General features: G+C 37.9%; 1 long non-coding RNA gene across 1 annotated transcript; it reads right to left on the reverse strand.

Annotated features, from left to right (window-relative positions):
- Positions 1-256: 256 nt before the first annotated feature.
- On the reverse strand, positions 257-2,858 carry LOC138118928 (uncharacterized). Its single transcript, XR_011155333.1, has 3 exons — positions 2,478-2,858; positions 2,129-2,189; positions 257-1,817 (listed from the first exon to the last, which is right to left on the reverse strand). It is a non-coding gene; the product is annotated as an uncharacterized lncRNA (long non-coding RNA).
- Between the last annotated feature and the right edge of the window lie 17,004 nt (positions 2,859-19,862).

A 19,862-nucleotide genomic window follows, 5' to 3' on the forward strand; every position in this document is an offset into this window, starting at 1 on the left:
TTATTCTTGTGCTGAAGAAAAGCAGTTAAGAGAGTCAAAAAGTGTTTGCAAGCAAACAACTGGTTAAAGACTGAAAGGGTTTTCCGACCACTATATAATTTTGGCATGTTTTTTCAGTAGAATAATTCACATTGCTGTTCATGTAGGAAGAGTTTAGATGACGGAGCTGTTAAGCAGCTGGGATTCACTGCATTTCTCTATACTCAATGATTTTTTTTTCTTTTTCATGTTTTCAGTTTATTCTGTAAAGGTCATATTTTCCAGACTGACTAGGGATTTTGATATAGTAAAAGGATTTACATTTTTATGAGTGCTCAAGAAATTTTATTGCTGAACATTTTGTAGAGAAGTTGAGTATGCTTCAGCAATTTATATTATGGTTCACAGACTGAAGAAATATGCAGGCAATAGAAATGAATCTGACTCTTCATTTTATGTTGATTGTTCAGCTAGTCCTATGTCCCAACAACATTCTGCAATCCAGATTGATTAATTTATGATCATTGCTTCACAAATTAAAGCAATACCCTAAAATAGCATAAATTTTTACCACCTCTATTCATTTTGCCTTTATTGCAATATCATCTGACAAGGAAAAGAGTTCTTCTGTTTTAATGAGCTGCACTTGCAGTTCAGGCTTTGTTTCATTATGCTATACCCAGAAAAAACATTATCCCCACTGGTTTCAGGAAACAATTTGTCATTTCAGTATCACCCACAAATTCTCATTTTCCTAAAAATATTGAACTGCAGTTCTTCTGTATTGTTGTTGGTTTCCTTCCCCACAGATGGCTTCAGTCCACAAGCCACAATTATTTAATATAATCACATCAAAAATCAGGTTTCCTCTTTATCTTAGATGCTAATACATGGATCTGGTCCTTTTGTGTCTGTTTATTGACAGCTGTAGTGTTTCCCATCTTTGACTTTCTATAATCACAGTGAAATTGAGACAAATTTATAAATTTATCTCAATTTATAGACAACTAGGAATTTTTATTTACTCATGTAATTGTATGATAACATCAGATAGCAACTAGAAATGCCACTTAAGCAGAGTGAGTAACGATGTACACAGTGAGGTTGGCTTGCCCAGTAGCTCTTGTGTGGTCTTTACATAAGCTCTGTGAATATCAGAAGAGTTAGGATCTATGTCACCTTAATTATTGCAGACAAGGGTATCTGCTGAGCACGTGATTGTATAGAACAGGAGACTGATTCTCACAAAGTATTTTCACAACAAGTGAAAGGAGCCCATGGGGTAATTTTAGCTTTAGAAGAAAAAGTGCTGCTGATAAGGAATTTTAAGTACAAGTTGATATTAATTCTCTCTCACTTTGTAACCAACCAATCTCTTAGGAATCCCCACTCCTCCAGCTAAGCATTTTATTCCTGTCATCTCTGTCATGAGCTACCTGGCTGCAAGACTACAACACTATATACAACTGAACACCAGAATAAAATAAGCTCCACCTGCTAATGCTTGACTTGTTATTTTCAATACTCTAACACATCCTTTGACTTTTATTAGCAAGAAACATTGGATTTTGCATTAATTATAAACAGTTTGCCTTGTGTTTTTAAGGTACTTTCACTTAGTTTCAGTCTTCCACTTTTCAGCTTTCGTTGTTTTCAAGTGAGTCCCAGTGGGGGCATTTGATTCTGAATACACTCTTCTCAGCATTCTGGAAACAAACACAGGAGAGCATCCCTTTTAAATCCTCCTCTTCTTCCCAATATCCTTGAACTTAATAGAATCTCATCATAAACTTTTTAAAGATATTCTCTCTTAGTGTGCTGTATTGAGAGTGAGCAGCCTGTAAAAGATAAAAAAAGGAAGCATGAAGCATTACTGAAGGGTACCCCAAAGTATTGTACTTTTCATTTCAGCAGTAGTTCCAAACTGCAGCAAATACAGATCAGAAATTACTTACCATCATACACTGCAAAAGAGGCAGATTCCCTCTCTTGCCAAATAGCAATAGTCTCTCTCTGCTCTGACAAGTTTAGCAAATTAGATTAGTTAAACTCCTTACCTTCAATTTCTAAACTATTCCAAACCACAATTATTTAGGTAAAGTACAACTTAAGTACCCAGGAATAAATACAAAGCAGTGAAAAGAATTACCTGAGTTAGTCTTGAGAGTTCAGGTATATTCTATGTCATTCTATAGAGAACATATCAAGACCTTAATAGGGAAAAGATAAGTTGAAAATGTTTTACACAAATTATAATTAAATCAATGCTTTAGAACTCTGTAAAAAAAAAAAAAAAATCCAAGGCTTGTAGAAAGTTCGTATCTGTGAATTATTTCAAGTTAATTTATTGGTAGCATGATAAAATTCCTGTGTTTTATTTCACTGATTAACTCCTTCTGAGTCTGGCAGATCTTTCCTAGGAAGGCAAAGTTTTGGCTGCATTCCTTGAGTATGTAATTACACAAGATTAGATTAGAATTTAGATGCCAGCACCCTACCTTTCAACGTGGAGAGCTGCATTAAGCAGATTTCAGTTCCTTCACAGGGTTTTCTTGTATGTCTCATGCCAACATACAATGTACATGCTGGTCCTCTCCAAAGGTACAAACCAGTTTCACAGTGGTAAACATGTTAAACAGGAGCAGGGACTTTAAAAAAATCCCATCATCAATTCCATCTGAATTAAATAGTCAGAAAGGCACTGAAACAGTACTTGAAATAATATACTTAATATGAGGCATGTATACAGTTAAAAATACATGGTTGAAGTGCAGATAGGGAGGCTTGTTCAGATTTGTAGCTTGTTCAGTAACATTAGCTCATCTCAGCCAGACTAATTTTTACTGCCTAATGAATAACAGCACTAGACTATTTAAACAAACCTGTCAGTATTTAAGAAAAGGAAACTTATTTTTAATATAAATAAAGATATAAATGAGAGATTTCCAGGTAATGAAGTCCCAGATGGGAAAAAGTAGGAAAGATTTTTGGTTTAAACACCTTAATACCCAATTAAATTTTGTTTCCTGATGAAAAAACATAGCTCTGAACTTGAAGATTGTTGACCCAGTCTACACAGGCTCAGGATAGCACCAAAGAGCTGACCTAACCCACTGCATGCAGCCAAACCCTGCCTAGCACACCTTGATGTGATTAGACCATTTTGCAAACATGACAGCAAACATGGAGAACTTTCCACCCCTTCCTGTTCAGCCTCCTGTTACTGTTGACAGCAGTCTGCAGGATTTGGGAGAGACTGTGGATCTCCTGCAAACCACAAATGCATCCACACAGACACATACTCCTCCTCGTGCCAGGGGTACCGAAGACGGACCATCAGGTGTCATCGTCACTTCAACGCTGAGCTGTCTGCTTTGTGGTGTGCTCTGGAGGGACTTTTAAGTCTCAAAATACTTTAGATCTCTTTTAAAAGGCTGAAATTTATGGAACTGTGTGATGTGGAGTCATCTTATTGACTGATGTAGAAACCCAAGAACATAAACCTAAAGGAAGTCCTGTGGTGTCACAACTGAAATTATTGCAACTCTGTCAGTATTAACTGGGGAGATTTGGACATTTACCAGTGTAGTTGCCCGATTCAGCAAGCTTGTGGCTAAATGATCTTGATTCTTTCCTATTACTACTGAGTCAATCATTCTGAGGTATTTTGTTGTGCTGAAGACACCTCCAACTCTGACACAGGAAAAGAAAAATATCTTTGCCTGAAAACAAATGTAATACTCCAGCAGACAGATATCTATTGATTGCTTTTACACACTGAATAATTGTTCAATTTTTAAAAATAATACTTGATTCCACCTGAGAAGACTGATTTGATCTCAATAGAAGTGTTTGTAAGCAGAATGCATATGGAAGTAATTCACTACCTGTTATTAAAGGTTATGTCAATTCCTAACACACATAAAATTTTAGTGTTGAGGTTTAGGTTCCTGCTTTACACGCTGTTTGTAATCTTTTGGGTAAGGGTCCAAGTCTTAAATTTGCTGGAATGTACCTTTACTTGTATTTCTTTAAAAAACACAGTATGGAAATTTGTACATTCATATTTTAAAAAAATATACTAAAATTTAAGTTTCAGGATTTTTTTTGGTTAATGAAAACAAAAAGGCATCACAGAACAAGTCAAGGCAGTATTCAAATAAAGGTTGTACATGACAAGAACAACTCTGGAAACTGAATTTGCAAGGTAATTAGCACATTCTATGACACTTCACTAAAGCATATCAAGACCACTCTCTGCCTCTGTTCTTTTTACGTCTTGGGAAGAATATAAAAAGAAAGTGGAGATCAGATTTAATTATCATCTCTTCATGTTAGAACTGATTAGCATTTGCACATTTCCACATGGATTCTCTTTTGTAACAGAAACATTTGAGCTATGAAAATATCATAGAGGTCAAAGTAGAGGTTTAAACTAGTCCAAATAAAAACCAAATCTTATTTGTCTTTCTTCTGGTTTAAGCTCTTGACAGTAATTGAATGGGTATTGAATATATAAATTATTAAGGCATGTCTATATTAATTTGCAATTTAACTCTTCTTAAATACTACTGAGTAATATTTGTGGGTGAATGATGACAGCTTTTAAACAATTTTATTTCCCCTATGATCAGCTCTCCTGAGAAAAGAGTAAAATATAGAATATAAGGGCAATAAATTTGCCTGTGGTGGCTGAATTGTATGTGACTTGGCACCAGTGCAGGCAGAAGATGTTCAGCACCAAAGGCTGGGGGAGAGGTGTCTGCATTCATCTGTAGCTGCTCTATCTGAAGTAGGTGTTGCAGTGCTGGATGTGTGGATTCACCTTCCAGTGTATGAGTTCATAGAAAATTAGTATGAAATTGTAATAGCATTTGGAGGGTAATCTCTATCTTCCACTGATTTAATATCATTTGATTTCAGGAAATATCTTCCTGTTGAGTATCAACATAATTTTTCAAACATTAATAAAGGCAAGCATGGATCCCTAAGCCTTTGTTATCTATAGGCAGTATCTTTCAGAATTGAAATGTTTGATCTTCTGAGGCTTCATTCTGTTTGCAGACCCTGCTAATTGTATCTGGGCATAGATATTCTCCATGCAGTGGCAATTTCACAGCTTTACTGGTTGAGCCCATGTGCTCCTGTGGCCTATAAATGAGCAATAATGCTTTGGGCAATGATAGCAGCCATGTTTTCATTCCAGTAGCATCTTTTATCATATTTAAATTTGTGCTTGAGGTTCAATTTTGTGTTATTTGCAGATGCAGAATCCTAATCTGTGGATATAGGCTGAGTGATGACATTTTGCCATAGTAAGGTATGGGAACAGTTTCATTAAGGAAATAAGTATAAGGGCCAAGATTTTTGTGCATGAACCATAGTTCTATGGTCTACTTTTTAGATGCTTTATAGAAGGTTTATACAAAGGGCCTTGATTTTCAAAGGGGAACTAGGAAGACTTGACTAAGTCCTCTTGAAAGAAGTCCCTGAAGAAAGACTTGTAAACATGAGAAGTAAAAGGAAAGATGTTAAATCTTCACACAGAAATCTATCAGCAGTCAATACCTTCATTTCATCCTTACAACTGCTTCTCCTGGCACAGTAAATTTAAAACAGAATCACACGAAAATGAGTCTAAATATTAACAGAATAATGTGTTTACTATTAGATGCATATTGCTGTATGCACGTTTTATAAACAGCTTTCTACAAATAATAATAAAAAAATTCATTTTCATTTAAACATAGTTTGAGAAATCCTGAAAGGTAAAAGCATGAAAAGGGGCCATCAACAAATGTGTGTACCTTCCAGATTAACAATATACCTTTAAACACTAGTCCCACAGAGTTCAGGATTTTCAGCATTATTGACTGCTGCACATATTTTCTCACATTATCTTTTGTGGGTCCCAACTGTGCTTTCTATTTCTATCAGTTTCATTAATACTCAGGCATACTCAGCCTCTTCTGCAACCCAGTTTTACTCTGACTTTTAAAATGCCTCCCAGAATTATCCTGTTTATTCTTCTACTCAAGACCTATATTATTGTTTGCTCTCTGCATATATCCCTACAGCCCCTTCCCCTACAAGGCTTAAATCTTCTCATCCACAAAATACTGAAACTCTGGATTGTGCTACAGTTGAATATTAGACCTTATTTTAGAACACTGCTGTAAGTTATGTCACCTTTCAACCATCTCTTTCTGTACCATGTCTTTGTTTGATGGTCTTTTACCATCTTACTCCAGATCACCAGAACAAGTTGATGCCTTAGATTAATTTTATTTTACTTCAGCATTAAATAATTTTTACAAGGCTTAAAGTGAGAATCCTGCCACTGAAGATAAATTAATGCCCTTTAAACTCTGTAAGGCTCTCTAATTGTTTTACCAATTTGATGTCCTTTCATGGAGATATACAACAGTGTAAGCCAATATGCAAATAAGAAATCACTATGTATATATGAGGCTGCATAATTTCTGAGAAATGCAAGTTTAGTAGGCTTTTTCTTATTGTGTTTCAATAAAAACACAATTTTTAGTCTTGAAAGATTGAATGAATGAATACAGAAAACTCAAAAATTGCTGATAAATGAGAGGTAGTTATGAGCTGCTCATTTCACCTCTTAGCTTCAAAGTGCCCAGGTACAAGACTGGTTTGGATCAGGCTGTAGTTTTTTGAGCTACTCTTATTGAGTAATGACTAATGAGATGAGGAAGGGGAACATTTATCAGTTTTGAATTTAATGATCAGACACGCTTTGAAACAGATGAAAATAAGGTTTGCTTCACCTGTGGTGGATAAAACAGAGCCATGACCTTCAGGTGCTGTAAGAAAGGCTCTGGTTAGGCCATCAAAAAGAACACCATAGTGAAGCACTTTGTGAACTTCCTGGGGAGATTAGAGAACATCAATCACCACAGGTATGCAGAGCAGGCTGTGTTTTCTCCCCAGAACTGCTTATTTTCAGGAAAAACTATTGGATTTATAGATTAAGACTCGTCCATGGCAGGAGACAGATCAGCACATTCCATCTTTTTGAGTTTGACTCAACATCACAGGGAGTCAGCTCCACAAACATTTAAAAATGGAGGGAGCCTATAACAAAATTTGACCAGCCTGTCTGTGTAACAAGTCTCAATCTCAGTAAAAGCAGGGAGAATCAAATGCAAGACTAATTTCCCACTTGTAAAAATCCCTTTTTGTAGAAATGGGATAGTTTGTCTCTGTCAAGGCACAGTTATAGTTCACAGAGACAGCTTTGGTCTGTCTGTCTGAGGGAGAGGATTGTAAAAGAGCTGGGGCTTCATATGTGACAGAGGATAAGCTAGTTTTAAATTACATTTTGTACTGGTGTCAAACATGTAAGAAGCCTTATGCTCTTAAATGTGCTGTGGTGACCATAGTAATGATCCCATTAAACATCTTACACAAAAGGAGTAAGAACCTCTAGACTAAACCAAAATAAATGTTACTGAGCACTGGTTCCTCCGGTTTATCTTCAATTGTCCTCCAGCCCAGAAGTGCGTAACACTCCAATCAGTCATCACATTGCACCGTGTTTGCCTCACCTTTTTATGTTTCTTGTTTTAAACTGTTTTGAAGCTACAAGCTGTCTTCTGCAAAGGCAGTCATGCCTAAACCTTGGGGAGAAAAGGGAGAGTTCCCCTACTATGTGCCACCTCTGCTGAGAAGTATGTTGACCTCAATATCCATGGCATTAAAAGATAAAAATGCCCTTTTGAGAGTTTGGTTTCTGTACTTCCCCTCAGGAGTCTGAGCTGAGGTTTTTGCCTTTCCTGGAAAACAAAGAGGTTTGGATGCCTGAAGGGGGCCTGGCTCCTCCCTAGCGCCCTGACCTGAGCACAAGTATGCACTCGCCTGAGATGCCGGGTCTCACGCCATCCCTCATTACGGGTCAAATCTCACAGCGCGCTTTGTCTTTGTGTACTCCATTAACTGTTTATCCTCTGTAGGCTGGACAAGGTCAGGGTACTTGAAGCTGGTGAAACCCTTCCTTTATGATAGGGAGTAGACCAGCCAAGTGCATGAAATAAAATGTTATTTAAGAGTTCAAATTGAACAGAAGAGAATAAACAAAGTTTGAAATGAACTGCCAGTAAACATTTATTCTTGCCAGATGTAATAAGATCAGGAAGTAGCTGGGTGATACTCAGGTCCTGTCTGGCCCACACAGACTGGATGTGATTCTCTCACTCCAGGTCCACAAAAATTTATAAGCTAAGCACTAATACAGAGAATATTTATGAATTATCACAGCAGAGATCCAAATGAGCATAGCTGTATCTCAGCAAGGTTATGCTGGGTTACACTGGTTACAGTCCTGGCTGTGACAGTAGTATATCATATGCAATGGAGCATTCAAATTTGAGGGGATAAATTGGATTTGACTTTAAATTGATTAAGTAGTCCTAATTTAAATATTTAATGAGAAAAAAAAAATTAAACTATGGGTCTCCCACTTTTTCCAACTTCATTACTGAGGCTAAAGTGCTTAAGAAAAATGCATGTTAGTAATCTCTCCCAAACTGGATTACACTTGATTCAAGTAATCATATTGGTCATCAAAGACACTGCAATTAGAGCGTGCAAAGCACATTCAAACTACATGGATTGGAGTAACAATGTCTAATTGAGTACAATTCTGTCATTTCACTGTCTCAAGGCCCTATAAGCATGTAAGCTCATGACGAACATTAACCTTATCATAATCAGCAAAACATCTGCCTGTGCAGTGTTCTCTAACTGAGAGGGGCAGTCCTCTGATGCCTGAATGGCTCCCCAGAAGTAATTTTGAATTCCATTCAAAGGAATGGACCCACATCCTTGCCCATGGCATGGGGTTTGGAACCAGATGATCTTTAAAGCCCCTTCCAACTCAAGCCTTTTTATGATTCTATGATTTGTGTAAAACCTGATAGCTGGGCATGATCTCACTGGCACCACGTATAAATTTAGCAGGACAATTTCATAATCTGCCTTTTTGTATCTGAATATTCCCTGTTTCAGTTCCCTCTATTGGGGGAGATACAGAAGGGACTAGGATGAATTAGATTAGTTTGAGCATCTGTTTGTGAAAACCTTTGTCATTATATAGAAACTAATAGAGAATATGAAATGAAACAACTCATCCATGCTCCATTTTTGTTTTTTTTGTTTTTTTTTTTAATTTATGACAATATGACTTTGGACTAGACTTGAAAATGTTCCTTTCTTATTTATTTGCTACAAATAATCAACATATAATCTCTGCATTTAATATTTTAGGGATTTGGATTCAGAAACTTATAGTTAGAATATATTTAATTTGAGTATTAGACTGGTATGAAGAAAACTACTTTATTCTTTGAAACAGAAGTTTCAAGTCTTTCAAACAAAATGACCATTTCCTCTTCACAGTCATTATCAGAGCAATCCAACAGAGTGTGCTCATGTACTGTGAGAGCTGAAGCTGCTTATAGTTAAAGATGGTTTTTCTATCTCCTGTTCTTCCTCCTTAAAAAAAATTAACTGTAAAAGCTGCATTCCCTGTCAAGTTTTTCAATGACATATAACATCTCCAGAAGAAACAAGCATCGTCTTACATAATTAAATGGAGGAAGAGAGGGAATTCTAGATGAGAACAGTGGGAGTAACGCTTTTTTACAGAAAGTCAGTATTTAACAGCAATAGAACGGGGTAAAGTATTGAGCTGTGCCCTGGTGATTAATCCCATGGCCAGCTTGAGTACGGCAGTGCACTTTTGGAGAGGCGATCTGCCGTGAGGCTGGAGGAACTGAGAGTGGAGTCTTGGGGAATGGCAGAGCTGAAACAGGTTCTTCTGCTGGGGATGCTTGCAAAAGGTTCTGCTGGATAAATGTTGTGATGTTAAGATATGCAGAAGTTGTTGCAGCTCAAATGATTTTTGCCAATAAAAACTCTATTTGTGTGGGATGGATCCCCAAAGACCACAGCTAGTATTCAGCATTGGAGACAGCACAAGAACTAGGTGCAAATGCATAACCTTCCTCATAATCAATCTTCTGACAACGTTGGAGTTCTTTCCAAATCTGTTTATAGAAACACTTCAAACACTTGATACTGAAATCTGTTCTCTGTATAAAAATAATAAAATCAAGATCTGCTCAATATGGGCAGGAATAGGATACGTTTGATGCGATCCAGCACACATCTGGATCCACGAGGGCTAAATATTTTGAAAAAGCCAGACATGGTCATTTGAAAGGCAGTGCTACACAGCAGGGAAGAGGATGCTGTACTATTAAAGTTACAAAATTTGGACTTTTTTCGCTACCTCAATTGTCAATTCTCAGCTGTGAAATAGCTCAGACCAACAAACAGGTTACCCCTGGATGGGAAGTTAATGTACATTTTCATAGTCTGATGCCTTAGCCAACAGCAAATTCAAGAGGCTTAGAGAAATCTGAAGTGCATGAAACAGCTGAGAGGGCTGATTTTGTGAAGGGCTGCTGCACAGTTACTCCCTCAGGGAAGTAATTTATTCTGTGCCTCAAAACCCAGACTCAAATAAGAATATTGTTGTTGCTCTGAAGGTTGTCAAAAGATAAAGTTCATTACTGATTAAAATTAGAAGTCATTTCATTGCCATCATTAATGTTGTAACGATACCTAGTTATATAGATTATTGCTATCTCCTTCATAGTACCACAGCACTACTGTTTAATAAAATTGCATTTTAGAGAAAGTGTATAACGTGATCTGGAAAAGTAATCCCAAAATTTCCACAGCGGCAGCTGCATGATTCCGCATAACACATAGACAGACACACTCTGTTTCCCTTGAAGAATTCCCAGACACCTAAATCTATGTGTTCTTGCAGAAGCATTCTGTGTGCCAAGCTCCCACTGATGTTCCCTTGCAACATAATTACACTGGGACATCTCCCTACAGGTGAGGTCTTTCTCTTTGGAAAAATGCTTGCAGCGTTCTGGGACCTCTCATCCACATACCGTGTAAAACCCAACTCTGAGGATTAGCCTGGCTTGCCTTTCTCTTCCACAGTCAGAATCTTTCTTCCTTGCTCTAGGCTTTAGGCCACTTTGCTGCATTTCAATTTGGTAAAACAGAGAGCTTATAACAACTGAATATGATACTCAAGAGTTTAGAAAGACCTTCTAGGGCAAGAACTAGAGACTTGGTAATATCTTACTACCTGATGTGGTTAATTTTTGAATCCATCAGCATTAAGAACATATTCGTGCTAAAAATGTTGCCACTATGCATCAATTATATACCTTTAGACATTCTTTGCTATAAATCAGAGAAGACATGTCTGGTACAGTACTAGTATCAGTATATTTGAAAAAAGCTAACGCCGAAGTCTGTGAACACTGGAAAGATTTCATCAAGCTTTATTTGAAAATCCCCCGTCATTTCCATTAGTATGATTATAAGAATGTAGTGGATAAGATACATTACTGAGTTTATTAGTCTTCAATTCTTTTTCAGCACAGCTTCCAATTCAGCTTATATTCTTAAAATGAACAGTGATTTTATATGTCTTGGTTTTTTGCCAGTTTAAGATGTTTTCAAAAAGCAGGCTACTTAGAAGCTGCCTATTGCCTCCCATAGGAAAAACAGCTCAAAAAATGAAAATATATTGCAAGAAGCCCATGATGTGTGAGGATGTAGGTTTTTTTCAGTGCTGAATTTCATTTGAGTCTCATTCTCTGTGATAAGGAAATTCACATTTTGAACTAAGGTTTCAAAAGTGTATGGGAGTTGATTTGATACCAGAATTACCAGTCTCCTGTACCTACGCACATATTTAGAGATGAAACAAAAAGAAGCAAATCCCATGAAGCACAAATTTCTTGGGTTCACATAATTAGCCTATATTGCTGTCTGCCTTCCCTAAAAACAGGAGCTCAGCAAAATGTCACATTCATGCAGTCTGGTGTTTCATTTCCCCAGTTGTCCTTTTTCTCCTTTATGACTTCTGCATTTAAGATTGTGCAGATTGAACAAACAGGAAAAACGACTGTGTAACAGCAACATTCAGTGAGTCATAAGCTCTTTGTACATGGAAGCATCTTTACTTCTATAACCAGACACCGAGAGAGTTGAAGTGTTAGCATTGTTGTCACTGGTACCAAATAATAGCTGAACAGTTTCTGCTGCAACAGGTTATGTCTTAAGGATCAATTTGTAATGCAGACTGCAAACCTGCCTGATTTATGAAGCAGCTGCTATCTTCAGGAGAAGATCCTGTCAGACACATTAGTCTGGCCACACTGTGAGAAAAAAGTAGATTATGCCCTTTAGACCCACAATGAATTATGAAGCTCTCCAGCTTCTCACCAGAAATGATAATGTGAGGAAAAGAGAGATAATTTGCTTTCATTGGTCTCACAAATGACAGCTCATATTTAGACATCTGGGGCAATTGTTTCCAAAATTAATAGACTCAAAATAGCACTTGTTTGTCTAAAATCAGCTCATTCTTCAATATTTAATTCAATGCTGGCAGTATTTCTGATATCCTTAGTTTAAATTGTGAGAAAATTCGATTTCATTACAATGTTCCAAAATTATTACTGCCAAAAAGAATTTTAGAATTCATTTTCAGGCAAACCTAAAGAAATATATGACATGTAGCTGAAAATTATTGCAAGACATTGGAGCTAAAAGGAATGGGTTTTTCAAAGACACAGGATATAGAAAAATGCCGGAGGGACTTATACTCTCACTGAACATCAAATAAAACTGAACAGAACTAAGAGAAATGAGGTCTGCAGAGAGATTTGTGCCTGTAATATGATGCAAAATATATCACAGGGCAACAGTGACTCCCTGAGAGGGATGGACAGTCTGAACTGGTTGTAATTATTGATTAAGAATATCAGTCTTACTAATCAGTAAGACTTTGGAAAACATAAAACAGTATCTTCTTTTATCTAATTGTACTAAAAAACATTAGATGCCACTGTGTGAGCACTGCGGAAGTGTTCTCAATTGGCACAAGTTGCACAGATAATTTCTACTTAAAACGGCATAAACTGAAAAGGTTTTTAATTTCAATTTCCTCTTGCAAAGGCTGGTTGCCAAAAAGCTCTTCTCACCATTGCTCAGTCGTTGGTGGGCAATTTGTTCCAGACTCTTTCACCTTCTATGGAAAGGATCTTTGTGCCAGCTGTTTCCTCATCTAGATTTAAATCTTTCCTATTTCTGTGGGAGGCAGGGTGGGGAAAGTTAATTCTCTAAGGTGCAGAAGATCCCACATGTTCAGAATGGGTAAACACCTTAGAAGAGCATATGTATGACAGTCTTTCCCAGTGCAGTTGCTCATATTTTCCCCGTGACTGAATTATGCACATGTAGGTCCATATAAATAGAAGAGAGATGAAGTAGAAAAATAGCCTCTTATTTCACACTTTTTCAATATCTAGGGCTCAGAATTCATAAATACCACAAGCTACTGCTACTGTCCTCATTAGTATCTCTGACTGCAAAGTTAAGTATTTGAGGAGGTAGCTAAGAACCAGTCTTGCCAGAGTCCTGGACCAAACTTTGACACAGAGTTAGGAGATCCAGCAGAGTTACTCAGACATGTATTTATTTGTGATGATACATACAAAAATGTACACTAATTTCATGGCATACTGAAAAACTGCCCACACCAGATATGGATTCTTTCTTCACAGCCAGACCTTGAAAAATATTAACATTAGAGCCTTGGATAGATGCCAGCCTTTCAGTCACAGTCATATGGCTCTGCTGTACCTTGGGTTAGACCTTGTCTCCCACTCTTGGCTGCTAAGGGCTTCTGAATCCTATGGAAAAGTATAAAACCCCACTGAGACCTATGAACCTGTCAGTACAGCCATCAGGTCTCTCTGAAGACCATAAGCAAAAACAGCCTGGCCAACAATTTTGACAGTACAAATATATTTTAGCAGCAGGAAAACAAACAAGAAGCCCTGTGAGATAACACAACCTAAATACCCCTGGATTCGGAGTGCCCTGCCCCAGTCTATGTTCCATGGTCCCGTTGGCCATGATGCCTGGTTTGGTCCAGAGTAAGAAGTGACTGAGTGTCTTTGCCTCCCAAACACATGTGGATAAGCCACATCAGACACCCTGAGATCCTTGTCTCCAGCCCCTGTAAGTGTTTGACAAGAGGAAGTAAACTTGCAGGTGCTCTTTCGTCTCCAGGGCCTGCAAGAGCCTCCCTCCCTGCAGCAGGAGGAAACATGTGAGATGGATGTACAAGGCCCAAGCTGCACTATGCCAGACAAGGAAAAATAGAACAATTCAGATTTAAGTATTTCTTAGGAGCTCTGCTCTGCGTTTGGTAGACAGGCACAATTCTTCAGCTGGTCACTAATGAGCTCTGCCTGAGCAGTGCACAAGCAGCAGTCCAAAACAGCTGTGTTGCTTTGTTCTGCCTTCATCTGATTCTGCAGCCCAGGTCTTGTATCTATTTTCTACCCTCCCAGGTGCTAATGGTTTCTGACCTCTGAACCAGTGTTTGCTGGGGCAGAGCAAATGCCTCTGGTTTTTTGTTTAGGCTCAATGCCAGCCACAAGCCTCTAATCACATTAAATCCTGCTGCTCTCTGCAAAGAAACTCTGCACACCAACACTGCATTCAAAGCTTTCCTTTTGTTTAGCAGCAATGCTCTGCCCACAGTCTCATCAATAACAACATCAAAGACCATTTATATGCACAGCTGGACACTCTGGAAAACTGATGGGTCTAACAGGCAGCAGATGAGCACTCCAACCATTTAACACTATTAGATAATAGAGCCCACTGGTTTTTCAATCCATAAAAAGGCCTTTACTGTGCTCAAACCTTATGTCTTTAAAGAATATACATTTTACACTAACACTATGCTTTCATGAGAAAAAAAGAGAGCCTTTTTTTCCTTAAGTAGGCAGAGAGTCCTGTTTCCTGAGACTGTGAATCATTACTGACACAGAGGACAGATGAAATATAGGTGGTTAAGACCAAGGTTGGTTCATGTTGTAAAGCATTTAGAATAACATAACACAAGACCAGAGAAACCAATTAACTTATGGGAGGAAAATGTTCCTATATGCATGGTATATTGGGTGAGTATTTTGGTGGTGAATATCAAAATAAATGGGGTAATATAAGCCTAATTTAAAAGCAGTTATTTCAGAGAAATGAGGGAAAAAAGTAATTATATTAAAAATTCAATAAGGAACTAACCAACCAGCCAACCAATGACATTAAAAAAATAGTAAAACTGCACTTTGTGCAACATTGTCTTGGTGTTATTCTGACTCCTGAAGTTCTCACTCAGAATCAGTCTCTTTGCCACCCTACATAAGGATGCACAATGTGGGAGTCTTAAATTCAGTGATTTTTGAGAAATTAGAATACACCAGTCCCTCAGGGTCCATATTGGGACCAGTATTGTTTAATGTCTTAGACAATAACATAGTGGAATCAAGTGCACCCTCACACATTAGCAGGTGACACCAAGCTGACCGGTAAAGCTGACACACTGAAGGACAGGATGCCATCCAGAGGGATCTGGACAAGCTCAAAAAGTGGCCCCATGGGAACCTCATGAGGTTCAACAAGGCCAAGTGCAAGGTGCTGCACCTGGGTTAGGGCAACCTCCAGCATCTACACAGGCTGGGGGATGAATGGACTGAGAGCAGCCTTGCTGAGATGGACTTGGGGGTGGATGAAAAGCTCAGTGTGAGCCAGCAGGGTTCTGTCACATGCCAGAAAGCCAATCGTGTCCTGGGCTGTATCAAAAGTTTGGCCAGAAGGTCAAGGGAGTTGATTCTGCTCTGGTGGAATACTGCTCTGGGGTCCTCAGCATGGGAAAAACATGGACCTGTTGAAGTGGGTCCAGAGGAGGGCCATGAAAATGATCAGAGGGATGGAGCACCTCTCCTGTGATGAAAAACAGAGAGCTGGGGCTGTGCTGTCTGGAGAAAAGGGTCTGGGCAGAGGTTATTGTGGCCTTTCAGTACTTAATGGGGACTTCTAAGAAAGACAGAGAAAAAAATTTTAGTAGGGTCTGTTGCAAACTAACAGAGGTTTGATTAAGACTAGATTTAATGAAGACATGTTTCACAATGAGGTGGTGAAACGTGGACAGATTGCCCAGAGCAGTGGCAGATGCCCCATCCCTGGAAATATTCCAGGTCAGGCTGGATGGGGCTCTGAGCAACATGATCTAGTTGAAGATGTCCCTGGGTATTGCAGGGGTGGCTGTAGTAGATGACCTTTCCTGCCCAAGCTCTTCTGGAATGCAGGGATTCTATGGGTACATGGCAGTCTGCTAGGGCTGCATTCTCTGCAGATGAAAATCTCCAAGAACATTTATGTTTAACTAACAGGAATTGTAATGAAGAACCAGAAGGGGTTGCACTGGGGTGTTACCAGACAGGAAAAAGAAACGAATTTCTGACATGTTTTGGAAACCTTAGAGTTTTCACTGTAATGTTTGTAGGAAGAATATATAAATATTTTATATAATGAAGTGACAGTTACGTATCTTTGCCATGAACAAATTCTTAGCAGTTAGACAGATACAAGGACAGATAGATAACATGGAGTGATGCAAGTGTGAACTGTAGTCAGGAACTGATTTTCAGATATAATGTTACCATCCATTCAGAACATGAATACGGTAAAGACATTTTTCTAAGTGCTTCCAGCCATGGTTACATAAAAAATGCAGTAAAGAAAAAGTATTTTCAGAGACCCAGGAAATGTAATGCTGAACCAGTCTGTTTAAAGATTCTTGATGGCATTAGGAAACAATACCTGCTAGAAGGCAGCTGCTTGTAGGTATGCCAGCTTCATCACTGTCTAGTAACACAGGCTGTCTCTTACCTACATGCAAACCATTCACTCCAATGTGAGGAACTGGAAATAATGATCTCAATTTTAATATTTTACAGCCACTTCAAACACATATAAATGAGTATTCAAGCTGCAAGGTAAAAAGGAACAGGCCGAAATTCTGTTTTATAAATAAAATATCTCAAGTGTCAGATTGACTATTACGTTCCTGTAACTTCACTGTAGCCATGGGGCCTTTTTATATCTTTTAAAGTAGAAATTGTCTCCATATGTGTGATAGATGGTACACCTATAAGAGGGTGTCTGGCAGAAATAATGTATTTACTTTTGGTATCATCATAACAGCTTGCAATATTATCACTTGCTGTATACAATAATTTAACAGACTATATATACTGAATGTATAAATATTAGATTGTATTTCATATCTTTAGATGTTACAGATTTTCAGCATGTTGCCAGAAAAGGAGTCTAGCAATTTAAAGAGGATAATAAAAATTTAATCCACATGTGGAACTTTTAAAAAATATGCTCCAGTAGTTTTTACACATTAGAAGTATTTTTCTTTGCCTCAATTTGGTTCAATTTTCTTTTTCTTGTCTTCCCCATACCACATTTCTTCTTTCTCTCAGAAGTTCCATAAAGTTATAAGAGAGATTAAATTTACCATTTATTTTAAAGTCAGATTTGACCTTTATATTCTAACATAATTAAAGAGAAATTTACAGTGCTTAAATTTAGTAAAACATTGTTAAACTTTGATGGCTAAGCCCCTTCCTCTCGAGCCTCTCACAGACTTAAATAATGAAGCATTCCCATGGTGATTTTCACTGGAATCATATGTAATGTCTAATTTCAGAATGAAATGTCTAATCAGAAGATATTAAATATATGCCAAGAGAGACTGGGTAACTGATTTTCTAAATGTGCAGTATTTTGTAAATAAAATAGTACAATCCTACTGTAGTTGCTATTCTATAGTATAATCCTACAGTTTTAAATTAAACAAGACATCATTTTATTAAAACAAAAACCACAAAACATATTGTAGTTATCTACAGTTAGAAAAAGGATCAGGAGGCCCAGCAGACCAGGCATGACTTAACATGTAATATAATCACAAATGATAGATATTACCAAATATTTTGTCAGTCAACATTTTGAATTTCTGTATAAGGTTTCACTTTGAAAAATTCCCTATTCCTCAATGTAATTTTAAGTGAAAATTGGCAGATTTTGCCCCTAATTTATCACATCCTTATTAAGATGTGATTTTGATCATTTGTGAAAACGGAGGCCTTATGATTCACCAGCATAAAAAAGCAGTTTCCCTGCAATCAAGGTTAATTAATGTCAGCTGATGTTCTGCACAGCTTTTTCATTCTTAGCATTGACAAGGTACTGGGATTTCAGACAGTGAAGGGGAAAATGAAGTACCAGGTACAGGTAGCTAGGATAAACAGTAACTACAGGATAAATATTTGAAGTGCAGTCATGGAAAGGAAGTATCTTCTTCGCACAGTGCTGGAACAAAGAGCAAAAAGAAAAAGTCAGAAAATCCAGTTTAAAAAAGTAGGGAAAATAACCTGCCAGATCTTGAAGATTATGGAACACAGTCAATACCTATCTTTTCACCTCATGGTTTTGAATATAATTTGATAAATAGTGATATTAGAAAGTGTAATTTTAAGAAAGTCTTGGGACTATAGGGCACATTTTTTGACTTCAGAGATTCTTTGTCCTTCCTGAGTGTGTGAAGGACGTTCCATCTCCTTTGACATCAAGAGCGAACCACCTCCCAAGGACAAGAATGCACCCCATATCCATAGTGTTTAAAACACTCATCTGCAGAGCTGTTAGAAAGAAAACCTGCTTCTGAAACCTTTTAGCATGATATAGACAAATATCTAAATCCCTTTGTATCCATGAAAACTGTCCTGATTGAAACCTCATATTTTACTTTAATGTCCTTTTACATGTAAACACATACACATGCTTGTAACACCTTTTTTTTTTACAAAAGCTTCATTAGTGTAGTTTAGCAGATGTATTTCTAGGTGATTCAGCCTCTATGGGCCAATACTTAGGACTTACCTTAAAACAGATTTCAACTAAATGTGATTGGCTTTATCAAATGCATATAGATACATATTCCATATATGGTTTCTTTGGTTCTCCACATATATGGAGGAGAATCTGAAAAAACCCACTAGGTTTATGGATAGTACTGGCATAACACTGTGATAAAGCTCAGACTGTTTCTTGAATTCCAGAGTATTTTGCTTTTGTGTCAAGATGTCTCAGTGTCAGGCAGCCACCTGGTGATGGGGTTGTGGTTGTGCTGGGGTGCAACCACCTCAGCACTGTCTACAGTGGGAAAAAGGTCAGTGTGGTTTCCCCAAGGTATGGGTGACAGATGGATAGACACTACCTCGTATCTTTCTTGCATGTTAGGGAAGGTTCTGAGAATAGGCATCTTTTCCCAGCATTATCCTTGAGCCTATGGGCTCTTATCTTCTCCCCAAAATATAAAGTCCCAAATTTTAGCTTCTTCTTTCATGGACTCTATGCCACAGTAAATTTTGCTGGTTTTCCTCAGAAGACGGAGCAGGTTAGGCAGGTTTATTTGCTGTAGTCCTCCTAGCTAAACAGAACAGCAGAGAACACACTGAATATTTATGTTGCTCATGGAGACCAGGAGTCTGTGAAGCACACCCTAATTTATTCCTTTGTTTGATTTGTCCTGGGAGGGAGGGAGGAAGGAAGGAAGGAAGGGAAGGAGGAAGGAAGGGAGGAAGGACCAAGATACAGACAAATTTGCCTATACAGGATGGAAGGATAGTGTAATACTTTTGCTTCCGAAATGAAAAAGCAAGCATCAGACTTGACATTGGCTGCATGAGGCGATGGCAGGTAAGGCTTTGCCTTTCTTGAATTTATCTGGCCATGGTCCTTTAGCTGACAAAGCACTTTTCTGATTACTACCCAGCCAGTCTCCAATCTGGCACCAGAGGAGGACAGCTGCAAAATCTGTGAAGAGCTCA

The sequence above is a fragment of the Aphelocoma coerulescens genome, chromosome 1 (assembly GCF_041296385.1).
Source record: "Aphelocoma coerulescens isolate FSJ_1873_10779 chromosome 1, UR_Acoe_1.0, whole genome shotgun sequence".
NCBI classification, from domain to species: domain Eukaryota; kingdom Metazoa; phylum Chordata; class Aves; order Passeriformes; family Corvidae; genus Aphelocoma; species Aphelocoma coerulescens.